This window comes from Adiantum capillus-veneris, chromosome 27 (assembly GCF_014529385.1).
Source record: "Adiantum capillus-veneris isolate H3 chromosome 27, ASM1452938v2, whole genome shotgun sequence".
NCBI classification, from domain to species: Eukaryota; Viridiplantae; Streptophyta; class Polypodiopsida; order Polypodiales; family Pteridaceae; genus Adiantum; species Adiantum capillus-veneris.
In genome coordinates this window covers 128,838,398-128,855,654 of record NC_140957.1, presented here as the reverse complement: position 1 = coordinate 128,855,654, position 17,257 = coordinate 128,838,398, and positions in this window count along the sequence as shown.

The following is a 17,257-nucleotide window of genomic DNA, read 5'->3' as shown; positions in this document are numbered from 1 at the left end:
TTGTGTGTCTCATGTTTTGTTTCAGCAACAGAAGTTGAAGTTCCCAAGGGTTGGGCTATAGTTACAGATGTTTCAACCTCTTGGACATCCACTGTTTTGGGTTGTATTTTCTCGAGAGATGATATCTCAGGGACTATCGCTTGAGTGGCAAGGCTAAGAGTTGGTTTCTGTGTTGTGACACTCCCAGTCCCCTAATCAATAGTGCATTTGGTCGCTATCGTCCACGTACACCCTAGGTTTATATTACCTTCCATAGTTCCAGCAGGCATGATAAAAAAGTCTTGAGCTACAACCCCGTTGTCATAACTGATAGAAGTGTGCCAGATTCCAAAATTCGTAGTTTTTTTCTTGTCGACACCCTTGACTTGGATAGTACTCTCAGATAGAGATGGATTTCCTAATTGACACCACACCTCATATGATAACAGATTATATTTACCCCCCGTGTTCAATAAGGCGTTATATAGCACTTTCCCATAGACACTATTTAGCTCAATAGGGTATCGTAGAGGTGTATCAAAGTCCAACTAAGTTTCCTCTGTTTCAACGTGAAATGCATGTATAACTCCAAGGTTGGCCTCTCGTTGGCGTCTAATACGTTGCTGTCGCTCCTTAGCCTCAACTTGAGCTTGTATCTTTTTTAAATCTGCTTGTACCTTGGTTGCCTTTTTTTGATGGATGGCACATAGCTCCTCTTGGCTTAAAGGATCATAGTATCTCTTAAATTTACTCCCATTGAGGAATCCAATGGTTTCAACTCCATCAAGAGTTTCCACACGAATGGTACCTTGTGGGGTGATTTTTCAAACTCTATATGGTCCTTTTCCCGCATATTTCAACTTTCTCTTCTCGTTACGCACTCCATACATAAGGACTTTATTCCCAACCTTGATATCCTTGTTCTTTAGATGACGATCAAACCATTTCTTTCTCCTATCTTTCTTCACAAGTGCATTTTGCATAGCCAATTGCCTTCCTTCATCTAACCTCTCAAGGATATATAGACGCTCAACTAAAGGTTTAGCATCCCAACCTTCTTGTGAAGCTACCCATAGGCCAGGAATTACAAAATCCCATGGCATAAATACTTCTTGGCCATATACCATTTTGAATGGTGTACAATTTATAGCCACTTTGTAAGAAGTACGATAAGCCCATAGAGCTAATGCCAACTTCAAATCCCAATTTGTCAATGAGCTTCCACTGTTTTGGTCAAGATAGAAATTAAGGTCTTATTAGTGCTCTCAGCTTGACCATTTGCTTGTGGATAATAAGCTGTAAACTTATGGTGGGCTATCATGAAGTTGGTAGTGAGTTCCTTTATCATTCCATTTATAAAATGAGTACCATTGTCACTCACAATTTCAAAGGGACAACCAAATCTTGTAATAATTTTCTCAAAGAGAAACTTGGCGGTTGACCTTGCATCAGCCTTGTGTGTCGCTCTGGCTTTCGTCCACTTTGTCACATAGTCAGTGGCAACAACAATATATTGAGATCGAGTGTTACGAGCTGTCTAACTAATTGGGTCTACAAAGTACAAATCCCACTTTTCAAATGGTTGAGTCACTTTAATAGGATGTAAGGGCATCTTATCCTTTCCTTGTGTGATCTTGTAACGTTGCCATTCATCACATCCTTTTGCAAAAAGTGATGCATCCTTGAATGAGGTAGGCCACCAATAGCCTGATTCTAACACCTTCCTAGAAGTTAGTTCCCCTGAGAAATGTCCTCCAGCTATACCCATGTGGGCTTCTTGCAGTATGTATAAATACTCATCCTCATGAGCACAATGTCTAAGAATATTGTCCTTCCCTAGCTTGTAGAGAGTTCCTGCAATTAGAGAATAAGGTTCACATTCCTTTAACAATTTTTGAGCTATATCCTTACGAAGCTCCTTACGAAGCTCTTTGGGTGGAAAACAATTAACTAAAAAGTTTACAATCTTCTCACTCCATTCAGGCATGGTCTCGACTAGGAACAGGGAAGTATCGAGCAATTCATCATCAATTCTTGTAGGGGCTTCACCATTGGGTATGGGAGATAGGTGATTCACTATGACATGTCTTTTACCGGGTCTCACCACAACGGCAAAATCAAACTCAAGAAGATCAAGAAGAATCAACAACCATTGTGTAATTCTTCCTGAGGAACAAGGTTTATTTACTAGATACATTACATTCCAATCGGGCACTCGTAGAATGGGAGCACTGGTTAAGGTCTTTTTTAGTAACTCATAAGCATTGTCACACTCCACATTCCAGTGGAAATCAATCCGAAGTTTGTACAAGGGACGAGCTATCTCGACAAAGTTTAAAATAAACCGCTGGTGTAATAATCAACATGGCCCATGAATCTTTAAACTCCTTTATAGTTTGTAGGTGGTGGCAAATTGGACATGGCTTTAATTTTGCTCTCATCTGTGGAAATCCCATTTTTGGACGCTATATACCCTAAAATGACTCCATGTTTAACCCAAAATTGGCATTTGAAAGTGTTTAAGGAGATGTAACACAACCTGCACTTTTCAAACACTTTTTGTAAACATGATAGATGTTCTTTCCAAGAGGAATAAACACGAAGGTTATCAAAGAAAGATTCGCAAAACTCCCTCAAATATTCTCTAAAAGCAGTGTTTAATCTTTGGAAGGTAGCAGGGGCGTTGGTAAAGCCAAAAGCCATAACACAAAATGCGAACACTCTAAATTTGATTATAAAATCCGTTTTAGTGTAATTGTGATTTGATTGTAGCGAGAGTACCATCTAAAAAGGCATAAGATTCCTTCCGTGCAACTCTTTTCAACACATGTTCCGAATATGGCAAGGGGTAATGGTCTCTCCTAGTGGCGGCATTGACCTTCTTGAGATCCACACACACTCTAAGTTTCCCATTATTTTTTGGCACAATAACTATTGGAGACACCCATTCTGAGTGCTCAATAGGTTATATGAATCCGCATTTTAACAAGCTTTTCAATCTCTTCTTGAACAATCTTTGCATACTTAGGATTCATTGGGTAGGGTCGTTGCTGGACTGGTTTAGCCATGCTATTCATGGGAATTGTGTGTTGCACCACGGAAGGTGGAACACCTTTCATATCATGATATGTCCAAGAAAATATATCCTTGAATTCCTCAAGAAGCTCTTTGAGTACATACTCCTCAGAGTCTCTGTAAGATCTTGGGCAGCGAAAATAGGTTTGGACTCCTCACCTAGGTCTGCTAACTCTATTTCCTTAACTATCACTGGACCATCATAGATTCCATTTCTTCCATCGATAGGTGTTCTCTGGGTCTTTGTATACACAACCTTACGTTTCTCTGTGGTATAGGATTTGAAATGATCAGGTGCAGGGTGTAAGTCTGTGGGGTCTTGTTGCTCTGTGGATTGTGATTTTTCTTTTGCTTCCTTTTTTTGTTGAGCTAGCTCTCAATTTTATGGTCTCCTTACTGTACGGCTCAACTTTGGCTTTTTTGTAGCCTCTAGCTGTGCAATGTCAATGAGTTGTGGACTACAACACTTAAGGCTTTAAAGGTATTCACCCCAATTATCCACCAACTTCCGATGAGCATCACATGCCCCTATATAATTAAGCTATTCACGGTAGATTTTGTTTCATTTATTCTAGCACGCACATTTGCTCGATATCGTCGCCTCTTATATCTCTTACTCTTCTTGTCTAATTTTTGATTATGGCCGATCTCCAGTGAAGAGTCACTAGAGGAACCTCCACTTATGTCTTCCTCTCTCCCGGATAGATTGTCATCTCGGGTACCATTGGGTCTTGAGTGGTTTGTCCCTTTTCACCAAGGTTAACTCAGATTCTTTGTCCTGAGAGTTTCAATTGATGATTCTGACTCCAAATCGTGTGGGCCATAGTCTTTTGAGGTGCTACTGGTTTCAATGCCAGACAAGCCTTCATCTGGTAGGTCATCAAAAGATATATGCATTGCTCCTATTATATTTAAAGGTACGAGTGGTGGCATTTCATCTCCCTCAGGTGTTGCCCAGGTCATCCTCCTATTTCCCCAAGTGTTTATGGTTGCTACTAGGTGGACCCAATCCACATTATCAGACTCAGTCATCCCAGTTAGAACATCCATATAAGGAGAATCTACCCCAACATCAGTGTCCATTTTACACGTATAACAATAGTGCAATGGGGCTGAGTGAATTGTAGAGTCAGATCTATGATCAATTATAAATCTGTTTCCTAGAGGATGTGCCCGACTAGTTACAAGATCAATTCGAATGACAGAGTCTTGGAACTGCAAGTAGACATGGTTTTTAGACCAGTCATGCACCATTTTTGCTTCCCTCATGAAAGGACGTCCTAAGATCATCTCAGATGACATAGTGTGCTTGGAAAAATTCATAACAATAAAGGTATGCCTTATTTTGTGTCCAAAGGCCTTGATCTTGAGATCTTCTAGCATCCCAATAGGTTTAACAATAGTCCCATTGGCCATCTTTACCACTATGTTTGTCGTTCCAAGGTGAGGTCTTCCCATAGTTTCCCAGCAATTTTCAGTTACAATGCTAACCCCAGCACCAATGCCTACATTGAGGTATTCAATGCTTTTCTCCCTTGCATATTGAAACACTGCAAAACTTTCTCAATGTATGTTTCCTGAGATAACTCAAGAATATGATGTTTGTGATCTCTTTTGATTCTCATGCCAAGAAAGTGTGTAGCATCCCCCAAATCTTTCATTGCAAAATTGGTGCTAAGTGTTTTCTTCAAGTTGACAATCTCCGCAATGGATTTCCCAGCTATAAGCATGTCATCAACATATAGAGCTAGAATGATCATCAAGCCATCATCTAGCTTTCTCATGTACAAGCAATGATCCTCTTTGCTCCTTTTATACCCTTGAGACCTCATACATGCATCAAATTTATGATACCACTACCTTGAACCCTGATTTAAGCCATAAAATGCCTTTTTGAGCTTACATACTAGCTCCTCACGAGATGCGTTCTCCTGAACAAACCCTTCAGGCTGCTGCATGTAAATATCCTCATCTAGATCCCCGTGAAGAAATACTGTCTTCACATCCATTTGGACACGTTCCATGTCCTCAATCGCTACAAGACCAAGTATGGTTCTAAGTGTTGTCATCTTGACCACAGGCGAGAAGATTTCATCTAAATCGACTCCCTTTTGCTGTTTGAACCCTTTGGTTACAAGTCTAGCCTTGTACTTTGGAGTTGGATCACCTGAGGTAAACTTCTTCTTGTAAATCCATTTGCAAGGTAAAGCTTTCGAATCATTTGGCAGTTCTACCAAGTCCCAAGTGTCATTAGCCAGAATCAAGTTATACTCAAATTGCATAGCCAGCTCCCACCTACATCATCCGTCATCATGGCTTCTTGGTAGTAGCTTGGCTCACTGCAATCGATCAACATGATGTAATCAAGACCTAGATTGAAATGTGCAAGTGGACAAGAGACTCTAGTAGATCGTCTCACTCCTTGACCATTGCTATCCGCCCCCTTTGGAGCATTGCTAGTGGAAGGTACATCACTAGCCCGCTGAGTTGATTTCAGTGTCTCTGAGAGGCAACATTCTCAAAAGTGACTCTCCGAACCTCTATTTCCTTGATAGGTTTTTTATGCATCTTTGACTCATTGAAGATCACATTTGAACTACGGATGACTCGACGAGATTTTGGGTGCTAGAGACAATATCCCATCTCTCCATCTGCACCATATCCAATGAAAATACATTTGTGTGACTTTGGCTCTAAGTTCTGTCAAATTTGTTTAGGCACGTGAGAATAAGCTTCACAACCAAAAACACGTAGATGGTCATAGTGGGGCTTACATTTAGACCATAACTTTTTTGGAATCTCATAATTCAATGGTGTACTAGGCGAACGATTTATGATGTGCACTACTGTCAAGACGGCTTCTGCCCAAAACCTTGTGTGAGATTTGCCATAGAAAGCATGGCTATGACTATTTCTTGAATCGTACAATCCATGCACTCAACAACTTCATTTTGAGCTGGTGTGTATGGTGTAGTAAACTTCCTTTTAATCCCCCTCTTAGCATAGAAATTTTCAAACTCCTTGGAGACATACTCTCCACCATTGTCAGTCCACAACCTCTTGAGTTTCTTGCCAAATTGATTCTCAACGAGTGCCAATAATTTCTGGAACATAGAAAGAACTCGATCCTTATGTTTCAAAGGATATGCCCACACCTTTCGAGTAGATTCATCTATGAATGTCACAAAATAGCTACCCCCCCTAGAGATTTGGTTGACATAGGACCAAAAACATCACTATGTACTAAATCTAGAGGTTCAGCCCGCTTTTGACCCAATGGTTAGTGGACAGACCCAGTCTGTTTTCCATAGATACAATGTTCACAAACAAGAAAGTCAACATAAGACAAGACAGGTAAGTAGCCAAAACGAATCAGAGTTCTCATTACTTTTTGGCTAATATAACCTAGCCGACAATGCCACAACTCAGCAGATGGCAGCTCGACTATAGATATGTAATCATGACCAACATCTGACATGTGCATGGAATACAAGGTACCATGCTTTTGACCTCTGATGAGTACAACATGATTACCTTTGCGTACTATCCACGAACCATTGCCAAATGTGGCGTTGTAGCCCAAATCATCAAGCTGACCAACAAAAAACAATCTCTTAGTCAACTTGGGCACATGTCTGACATTACATAAAGTAAAGTGCGTGCCATTCCTTAGATGCAATTTGACATTTTCGATACCCTCAATGTCTAGTTCATAAGCATCACCAAGTCTCACTTTGCCACAAGAGTGAGAATAAGTAGAGAACCACTCTCTATGTGGTGTCATATGGAAACTCGCACCAGAATCTACTATCCAATTTTGTGCATACTGCGCATCTTCTGTAACAAGAGCCTCGACAGGTTGATCTGTTGTGAAGACCAATATGTCAGAGGTAAGTGGCATAAAAACCACTTGAAGAGTCTCTACAATAGGAGCATTTGAAGACTCTAGCACATTGATCTCCTCTAACTTTTCTTTGCCCTTGTTTGAATCATCAAAATTAGAAGTGTCACCGGATTGTTTATCCTTCTTGCTTTGCTGCCATTTTTTGCAATCCTTCTTCACATTCCCTTTTTTATGGTAGTGATAGCACTCAACATTAAGCATAGAACCTCGAGACTTACTGCGTGAGCCTCCACGTTCCTTGCTTTTGGCATGACTTTGAGTGCGACCCCTCTGTCTATCACTAGCAACATACACATCACCATCCTTCTTGCCTTCGAGAGATTTCCTACAAATCTCCTCGGTAAATAGACTCCCAAGGATGTCATTGTACACAAGACCAGTATGAGGTGTTGAGTTGATAATCTCAATACAGAACGTATCCCAAGACAAGGGTAAACTGCATAGCAAGAAGATATATTTGATTTCCTCATGGAAGACCAAACCCTGAGTGGTCAACTGAGAGAAAATGATATTGAACTCATTAATAGGAGTAGAAATAGTGCCCTCTTCCTTCATACAAAGATCAAACAGCTTCTTCATCAAGAAAACCTTATTAGTGGCACTTTTGTTCTCATAATTGGAACACAACTTATCCCATACATCTCTAGCAGTCCTTTCTCCAACTATAGTAAAGTACACAGATTTGGCCAAAATGCAAACGGAGGGTAGATTTGGCCTTAGCATCAAGTCTCTCCCACTCAACATCTATATATTCGCCCTCTGGGCGCTCCATAATAGGATCCAACTGGCCTTTTTGTATAAAAACATCTTGAATCTGCTCTTTCCAGATAGCAAAATTCATCCCATAAAATTTTTGGATATTGTAAAATATCATTTTCACCGCTAGATGACATGGATGAAAGCTAGAGATAATATGGCGATGAACACTGGTAATTCCGAGAAAAATTTGGCATAGTTCCCCCATAAAAACTGACAGAATCTCAATCCAAAATTGTCACAAGAGATCAGTAACGCATCAAAAGTAATGCTGTTAGAGCATAAGACAGGCGCATCTACCACTAACTGTGTATAAAAAGTCAAAAGTTGACCCAAGACTGCCAACACGGCGTCAAATGCACCTAGCCCTCTCTATACATGTCCTATGGAGAGCCACAAAAAGAGGTACTCCAACAACCAGTATCACCGACAAGATCTCAACATTCGAAAATTCCCCAGCTCAAGAAAATCTCACGCTATTGACCCTCCCAAAAGGTTATGCAGACAAGAAACGAGACGAATCTTAGAGAGGGCCTCCGAACCGAGTCTCAAAAACGATCGGGATTGCCAGAAACAAGCCAAATTGGCTCCACAAAAGGTGCATATGGAGTTTTCACAACTCAACAAACATCCACTATCAACAATACTGCAAGGTGCAATATACGCGCTCAAACAGGCGCCAAACAAAATGTGCAAGCAATAAACAAATCCCTGCGGGGAGTAAAACCGCTCTCAAAAGAGCTCAATCACTATCAAAAGTGCCAAAACAATGCATATGCGCATCAAGTACTCCCACTGAAATCTGTGCTGATGCAAAACACTGCAACCAGTAAGAAACGTGGATGTCCTGTATGTATGCAAGAACCTGTGAGGAGATGGATGCTTGAAAAACCCGAGACAGTGTCGATGTCAAAAAGTGATTCTAATCAGCCCATAAACACCATCTCAATAGCACATAATAGCCATAAAACAGCTATATATAATCCCAAAATAGTCTCTGAACAACCGCACCTGTGTCCTGTATCTGTACCTGTACCTGTAACACAAGTGGAGTTGAAACAACTCCTGAAGCGTAGCTGAGATGAAGCTTTCGACTGCACGAACAACTTTGAAAGGGGCGTAAAACCCTAGGACGCTTGATGGAAACACTCTCAGAACGATGGATTTATCGATGCCAAAATCGAAAACCTATTTGTACTTTTGAAAGTACGCGTGCACGGACGCGAAAACGGCAAGCACAAACCCTGCTCTAATACTAGTTGAAGGTGCCACGGGAAGCGTGTGCGAGCGCCGAGAGAGAAAGAGAGAGACTTGTTGTCGGGTGGAGCGCACAACAACTTTATCCTATTGTAGCTCCTTATTCTCTTTGTATAAAGAATAAGTGTATTTTTGGTTAAGTTAGTACATGGGTTAGTAGTAAGTGGGATGTTCAGCCAGTTGGCCTGAATCCCAACAGTTCTAACTTTTGAAGCCATGAAAATCCATCAACTTGGAAATATTTAACGGCACTTTTTGGGCTTCAATCCCTTGACATGGGGAAGATGGGATCTCCATTTCTTCGATAGGATCAGGTAGTCCCTCTATAAACATTCTCTCCAACAAGAAGGGAGTACGCCCACTTTCCCATGACTTAAAGTCACTTTCTTTTTGGATGACACTTGGTATGGCTAGTGGTCTATGGACTTTGTGAGGTTGCTTTTGCATAGGGAACACTGTGTCTGTAATCTGGATCGGCCTAGGTGCTAGCTCTAGATCTCTTTGGGTATCTTCTACCAAACCCATTAATTGCTTGACTCCCTTGATCTCCTCTGTAGGGTTTGGGTAAGTTTGTATCTTTTTCTTGGGTCCTGGCCATTGTGGCTCATGACGATCTTCCTTGTTTTTTCTTTTCTATTGGTTGTTTTAGTCTCCATGGTCTCACCTGAATCAAAATCCTCTTCAGTGACATTCATATATACTCACTAGTCCCTATGTTGGTCTTCAAACTGGGATCTGACTTCACTGCATTTTGTGGTCTCTTCCTTTGTGTTTTCTTCTTCTTGTGAGATTGGGCAATTGATGCTGTTTCTCTTTCTTCAAGAATATAAATTTGGTTTTTGAGCATCAATCGTGTGAATATATTTATTGGTACCACATGTGTACTTTGTGTTGGCTCCTCAGTGACCTCAATTAAATTCAATGGAGTTATCTTTGGAGCATTTAGATTATTCAAACATTGGGCAATGAAATGATCTATGCTACATCGATTAAACATGAGTATCGGCATTGTAGATGTGCTTGCTTGATTGCCATTTGCATTAGTGTGGCATTTTTTTGTAATCTAATAGAACATTTGGCTACACGATGTGGATCCCCATACTCGTAGCATTGAAGAGGTGGTCTCTTGGCAGTGAAATTGATATTTTGGACTCTTGCAGCAAGAGCAGCTACTTGATAGACATGTTTGACTTGTCCCCAATAGTCCTCCATGTACTATTGTAGACTTTCTTCAAGCGCATCAATTCCATAGGCAATATTAGGATCTATATCTTCCTCACAACCTTTCAAACCAACAATAGATGACTCACAACCTACTTGATTCACATAAGTGATTCTCGGATGTGGGGGTTGTGGTCCTAGCACTAGAGGTGGTAAGGGTCTTGTTTGAACAATATTTTGGGCCCTAGGGACCATGTGTGTTCAAGAGGTATGGCAGGCATTAATGCAGGCACTCGAGTGTGTCCGTCCATGCTAAGGTTGGTCTATTGGCCATCACGCGTTTAAATACTATGCAATCCTTGGCTGGATGACCATATCTCCACATCATTGCGATTCCCATTAAATTTCACTCTAAACATAGGGCATTCACTGGTACTATGTGGACCATAGAAAACTAAGCACCATTGTTGCTCCCTTCTTGGATACATATGATGGTTTTGTGGAGCACAATTTTCTCTAAGACTTTCTTGAATGGCCTTTGTACGATCTGCTAAAGTCATCTTAGATATCTTTGGCTATTTAGCAATAGGCTTTATGGTCATTGGCTCATGACTTGATGCTTGGGAGGAGCTAGTATATTTAGGCTCAATAGACACTCTTTCTCCTTGAATCATTTAAGTTTTCCTCCAATTGGATCGCATTGGTGGTAACTTCTTCCCAAGTGGTGATTCCTCTAATGACTAGGCTATTGTAGATATCCACATATCATAGTCTCCTTATGAATCTATCAAGAAATTGGTTATTATTGAAGCGCTCATTTGGATTACGAGAATTAAAATGCTTCAAGTGACTAATAAAGTCTCTCACGAACTCCCCTTCCTCTCACTGGGATTTTTGGAGCTGAGATGCTACACCCCAAAGTACTCTCTCTTGTATGTACTCTTTCAAGAACAATCTCCTAAGAGTAGGTTAAATTGATTTCTCTTCCACCCTTAGGGTTCTATACCAATCCCCAACCTTTACACTCAAGGTCAGGCTTAAAGCATTACTCTTATGCAGGTCATTGTGTTCTCCCAGGGAATCACATATTTGTTCAAATAATTCAATATGCTTTCTCACATCCCTGTCTCCACTAAATTTTTATGTGAGCTTGGCTATTTGTACTGCCTTACTTCTAGGCTCTCTATCATGTGTGTTACGCATATTTTCAGCAATGGATCGACCAATAGCTTGAGCGAATGTTGCCAGGTTACCCAAGTGAGCAGGTATAGTGGGGACACCAAGCGCTCTCGAGACTACATGTGGAGTAGGTATTGGCATTGGGTTAGGCGTATAGGAAGCCCTTGGGTTCCAAGTTTGGTATGCTGTTGTGCCATGTGGTGGCCCAAAGTTCATATGTGAGGCCCTGGGCATAGCAGACGTGGGAAGTGACATGCTAATGCTATCCGGTATGGTCCCATTGAAATAAGAGTTCAGATGTTGTGGTTGTGGAGCATAAGTTGTTGAAACAATGGGAGGGGTAGGAGCTACATGAGCACGAGGCCCTATAGGTGCATTTGATTGATACACACTTGTAGGTACTTTTGCAGGCATTGGGCTACCATGTAGCGGTGCTTTACTAACAAATGAGGCCCATGGTGTGTTTTTGTTCATGCCCATCATTAGAGTATGTGTCATAAAAACTAATATCTAATACTCCCAAATGATTTTCTCATGTTAAACTGATCATTTAATATGGGGAAGTACCAGGAGAGTAAAAGCTAGAATATTGGTAAGGCTACAGATCGCCAGTCTCTGTCAGGGATCCAAAGGAGGGAAAATAGGTATCCAAAGGGGGATATCTTGCAAAAGAGCAATGTGATTCAAATGGGGCTTAAAAGACCTAAGGTTCTGCTCCATTAAGACTTCCATAGGCTAATGTTCCAAAAAATTAAACATTTTATCCAATGGCAAAAGCATAGGGGAAATTGGATGGTTATGGGAAGACTAAAAAGTCTTCCCACATCCCTAGGAAGGAGGGGGCGAGCCCATTTTGTAGGGGATGAGAAAGAAACAAACACACACACACACACACACACACACACACACACACACACACACACACACACACACACACACACACACACACACACACACACACACACACACACACACACACACACACACACACACACACACACAAGGGGGCCAGCCCATTTTGTAGGGGATGAGAAAGAAACACACACACACACACACACACACACACACACACACACACACACACACACACACACACACACAAACACACACACTCCAAGGATTCCCCTTTACACAAACACACACACACACACACACACACACACACACACACACACACAAACACACACACTCCAAGGATTCCCCTTTACACAGAGGGAATACTGGACACATGTCAAGCTCCTAGGCTAGTTGCCCCCAACCTCCCTCAAATCCTATTGGATGGCCATAGAGGTAGACCAATGAGAATTAGTCTAGAGTAAATTTAGTTTAATCAATTTAAAAATGCTTGATAAAAGAACCAATAGAAATTAATCTCCCTAGAAGACCATTGGACAGTCTACCAAGGGGTCCAATGAGCATTCAACAACCAATGGCTTGCCTGATTCCTATTGGCCAGAAGACGAAGTCCAATGAGAGTTTAATTGAACTATTTAGATACCTAAAGCTCTCACAAAAGGGGAAAGGGGGACACATGTCACAAGGCTAGAAATTATGATTTTAATTTATGATTGGCTAAGCTTTACAAGTGCCAATGGGATGCCCACATGAGGAAATAGCAAGAGGGGTCGACCAAGAGAGAGAGGGGGCTGATTTTGCAAAGGTATTATCACACACATACTCACACAACTCATGTGTAGAGCAAAGAACTCTCTCCTCCTCCAAGATTTAATGGAAAGCTCATCATCTTCTCCAAGCTTTTGAGAACGGAGGCCTACACCAACAACTCTTGGCTATGGAATGCAAATCCAACCAAGAGCCAAGCTTCAATGGTATGCTCATCTCCTCTACCATTCTAATTATTAAGCTAAGCTATGCTATTAGAGTGATTATGTGAGGAGAATAATTCTTTTTCGTAAGATACCTCTTCTTCCTCTCAATCTATCGTCATTCCTTGCTAGCTCTCACCATTTTTGAAGGTGTGCGAGGTCTTGGGGCTGAGGCTGGGGACACTAGGTGTGTTTTTTAAGAATAATTTGGTGTATGAAGCTTCCATCTTCATTACACCAACTAGTTTTATCAAGGAACACAAAGATTGTATTATAAAAGTCTCCTTTGATGGGAGAAGCTATAATACAAAGCCTTTATGGAGGGGGGACCGGTTTCATGTAAATCCGGTCAACTGTTGTCAATTGTTCTATCTCTCTCTCTTTTCAAGTATTGTCAATGCCAAATTAGCTAGGTGTAAATTGCTATGTTGCTTTCTCAATTAAGTATTCTCCCTATGCTCATTAGGATCTTGTTCTTAATGAAATGCTCACTATGTTATCAATTTCCACTCTACACAAGTTATAATGCATTAAATGTTACATTGGTATCAAAGCGATTGGTTTCTCTTTGCTTTCTCAAGAAGAGAGGTCCTCAAGCTTGCTACAAATGGTTGGTGTTATTAATTGCAAAAGAGTAAGTAGAATAGGGATTTTTCAGCCTTGCAGTGCGCCTGCTTTGTGCAGATAACGGGGCATCACCGTCAAGAGCTATGGTCTTAATAGTGGAGTCCCACGGGGCTTGCCTACGGCTTTGCCTACGGCTTTGCCTACGGCTTTGCCTACGGCTTTGCCTACGGCTTTGCCTACGGCTTAACCACTATTAAGCTATTAGAAGCTTGACAAGACTTGGTGCTATTTTGGTGGTGAAAGACCCTCTCTTCTATTCCTTGTAATTAATGATATTTGAGCCACGGGTATAGATGCTTGAGTGCTTATCTTTGAAGGTAAAGAGGAGTAGCAACTAGGGCTTGAAGTACCAAAGTACAAGTAAAAGTTTACACCTAAAAGTTTCTAGTATGGCTGACAAAGGAAAAGAGATTGAAATGAATGTTGATAGCTTTGATTTTGCTAATGAAAGAGCAACTAATGATGCCCCTATGCTTGTAAACTATCTTGTCTCTAGGCTACAACAAGCCCTGGGCAACCCATCCCTCCAAGTCAAAGTGCTACAGCAATTGCGCACCCATGGTATTCTTCAAACTCCCCACCAAGAAGAGAGAGTACCTAGGCAGTGTCCTTGTGAGACTTCCAAAAGAAACGCCTTTCCGATAAGGGAAGAAGAAGAGGATCCGTACGAAGGGCTGAAAAATCTACTGCTCGATGATGCATCTCCTTCCCAAAGGAGAACTCAAGTTTCAATGGTAGAGCCCCTAGTGAAAGAACAAGAAAGAAGTGAGTCTCTTGCCACCTTGGCAGAGATAGCTCCACGAAGACGGCTGACAAAACGGTCTCCAATACCCCCTAAATGGAGAAGACCATTAAACACTTCTCTACACCATAATTCAAAGAGGGACAAGAGAAAACAAGAGAAGAAAAAGCCGAGAAAGAGGTCACCCTCCTCTCCATGTTCTTCATCCTCTTCCTATTCTAAAGAAAGTGACGGTGCAAACAAGGAGGAACAAGGGAAGAAAAAGGCAAGAAAGAGGTCACCCTCTTCTCCCTCCTCCTCATATTCTTGCTCTTCTCAAGAAAGTGATGGTGCAGCTCTTGAACCACCTAAAAGAAGAGGCCATAGGAAATCCTATGCTGCGTGGAAGAGGCCGTCCAAGCTCATTGAAGTTCAAAGAGGGGGAAAGAACATCTCTTTCCTTACCTGCGATGGCACCTTTGGTGCTACGGACAAAGTCTTGGTCTTCATCCAACAATTTGATGTGGCGTTTGGAGATGAGGGCTTCACGGTATCCTTTAAGCTACGCCATGTAGCTATACATTTTCAAAAGTCCACCAGGCAATGGTGCTCTAGCTTACAAGCAAATGGTGAAGCTCCACAAACGTGGAAAGCTTTAAGAGCTTCCATCATGAAGCAGTTTTTGGCTACCGATGCCAAAGACAAAGTACTCACCAAATGGTGAAGCTTGAAGCTCTCTCCCTACGAATCTATCCATAAATATGTAGACAAGTTTTAGGATTTACATCTCAAAGCCACTATCTTCAAAAAGATCGATTTTGGAGAGTAAAAACAACAATTTTGTGCAAGTTCAACCGAGGATATGGCGGAGTATGCTAACTCCCAAAGGCCACACACCATATTTGCGGTCATACACCATACCATGGTGGCTTCACAATCAATTTCCAACAAGGGACTAAGAGAAATCTTAAGACCGTGGAAAACAAGGACCGTAACGAGCCTAAGGGGAAGGACAATGTCTAAAAGTCTCCCAAAGGCAATGCCAACAACAACAAAGCGAAGGAGAAGGGAGTTTATAAAGGAAAAAATAAACTCTCTCCTAAAGAGCTAGAGCGTTATTGGAAAGATAACTGTTAGTTCAAGTGTGGGAAGCAAGGACATGCCTATCAATTAGGAAAGTTTTGGACTCAAATTTGGGCCTTGTAAGAAATGCCATGTCAGCGTAGAGAGAGAGAATAGAAAATTCATTTTAATCCTTTTTCATACCTGTTTTTTCTAAAATCTGGATATCTTATTCATGCAAGGTACGTTTATTAAAAAACCCAAAAAGTATTCCAGTCATGATAACACTTCACTGTGCGTGGTGGCTACTGAATTCCATGCCGAATATCTCAATCTTTGGCATTTTTGAAAACTAAGCTGTGTTTCCTCGCCTCCTTCTTCCCCTCATTTCCTCCTATGTTTTCTCTTGCGTGCATGATATTCAAATTGCCATTCTCCAATCACCCCCACCTCCTTCTGCACACAGTTTTGATCAGTCATGTCTCAGTCGACACTTGTAGCTTCTCCACAAAGAACTTCTATGAGGAATATCACATGCACATAGAGCTCTCATGAGATTATGAACCCCTCTACAAGAAAAACAAATAGCAGACGCTTTTTGAAGCTTCAAAGGAGAACTTAAGATCACAAGACATGAAAAATGTGGACCTTTGGCTGGACGACCGTATGTATCCAAAACATCCTGTCACAAACTCCACTCCACCTTTTAAGGATGTTACATCCTTAGTGAACTATGTCGGAGATAGCCACCATGTCTTGTATGGCTACACTAAGCAGTTGGCTACAAGAAATGACGTTCTGCAACAAGAGAGAGATATTGTATACAACGAGAATGTCCACTTACACCAGAAAGTCATGCAATGTGCTCAACAGGTTGAAGGAAGCAAGGAGACCATCAAGGAGCTTACATAACAACTCAGAAAAAAAAACAGCGCTAGGTCTTCGCCAAAGAGAAAGAAAACTAAGAGACATCGAGGACTTGAAAGCTGGCTCGAGAGGAATTAAGAAAAGAGTGCAAGCCATCAAGTGAGTGCATCTATCCTTCTTAGCTTTATATTCATAAACTCTCACATCTCTTACTACTAACATGCTTGTGCAGATGTTTGCTTCACCCTGACAAGGAAGTGAAGCATAGCACAACCACCTCCTCGGCCCATTACGGGCTCATATTGAATCGCAAAAACGTAGCTGGCCTCTTGGATGATATGTACTATGGTAAGATTGTTTCTAAATAGCTTGACAACCTTTTAAAGGAGAACCAACTCCCTGCCCTGGATGTTAATCAATTTTGGATGAAGCTGGTATATCCAATAAGGGATATGCTGCCATTTTCAAGTATGTAGCATCATTTGCAGTGTTGTTCCACTAGGAAAGAGTTTTGATTCTTAACTCCTCTCACTCAGGTCTATGCAAAGACAGGTCAAAAAGTTCCGCATCAAGAACACATCCAAACCCTTTCTTTGTTCAAAAAACAAGATGGGAAGTCAATGAGAAGGTGCTTCAAAATCTAAGAAGTCCTTTCCACATTGAATCAACATACAGATTGCCAAGGAGAAGAAATGGTCTATGAAAATTATAACAATATTTTTTATGATATCATCGCGCTGCAGTCATACATTGTGCAGTTTTTCGATGTCACTGCTAAAGAGTGCAACGGCATCTTGAAGTTTGTCATCAAGCTAGATGAGTGCGAGCTTGTAAAGGAGACAA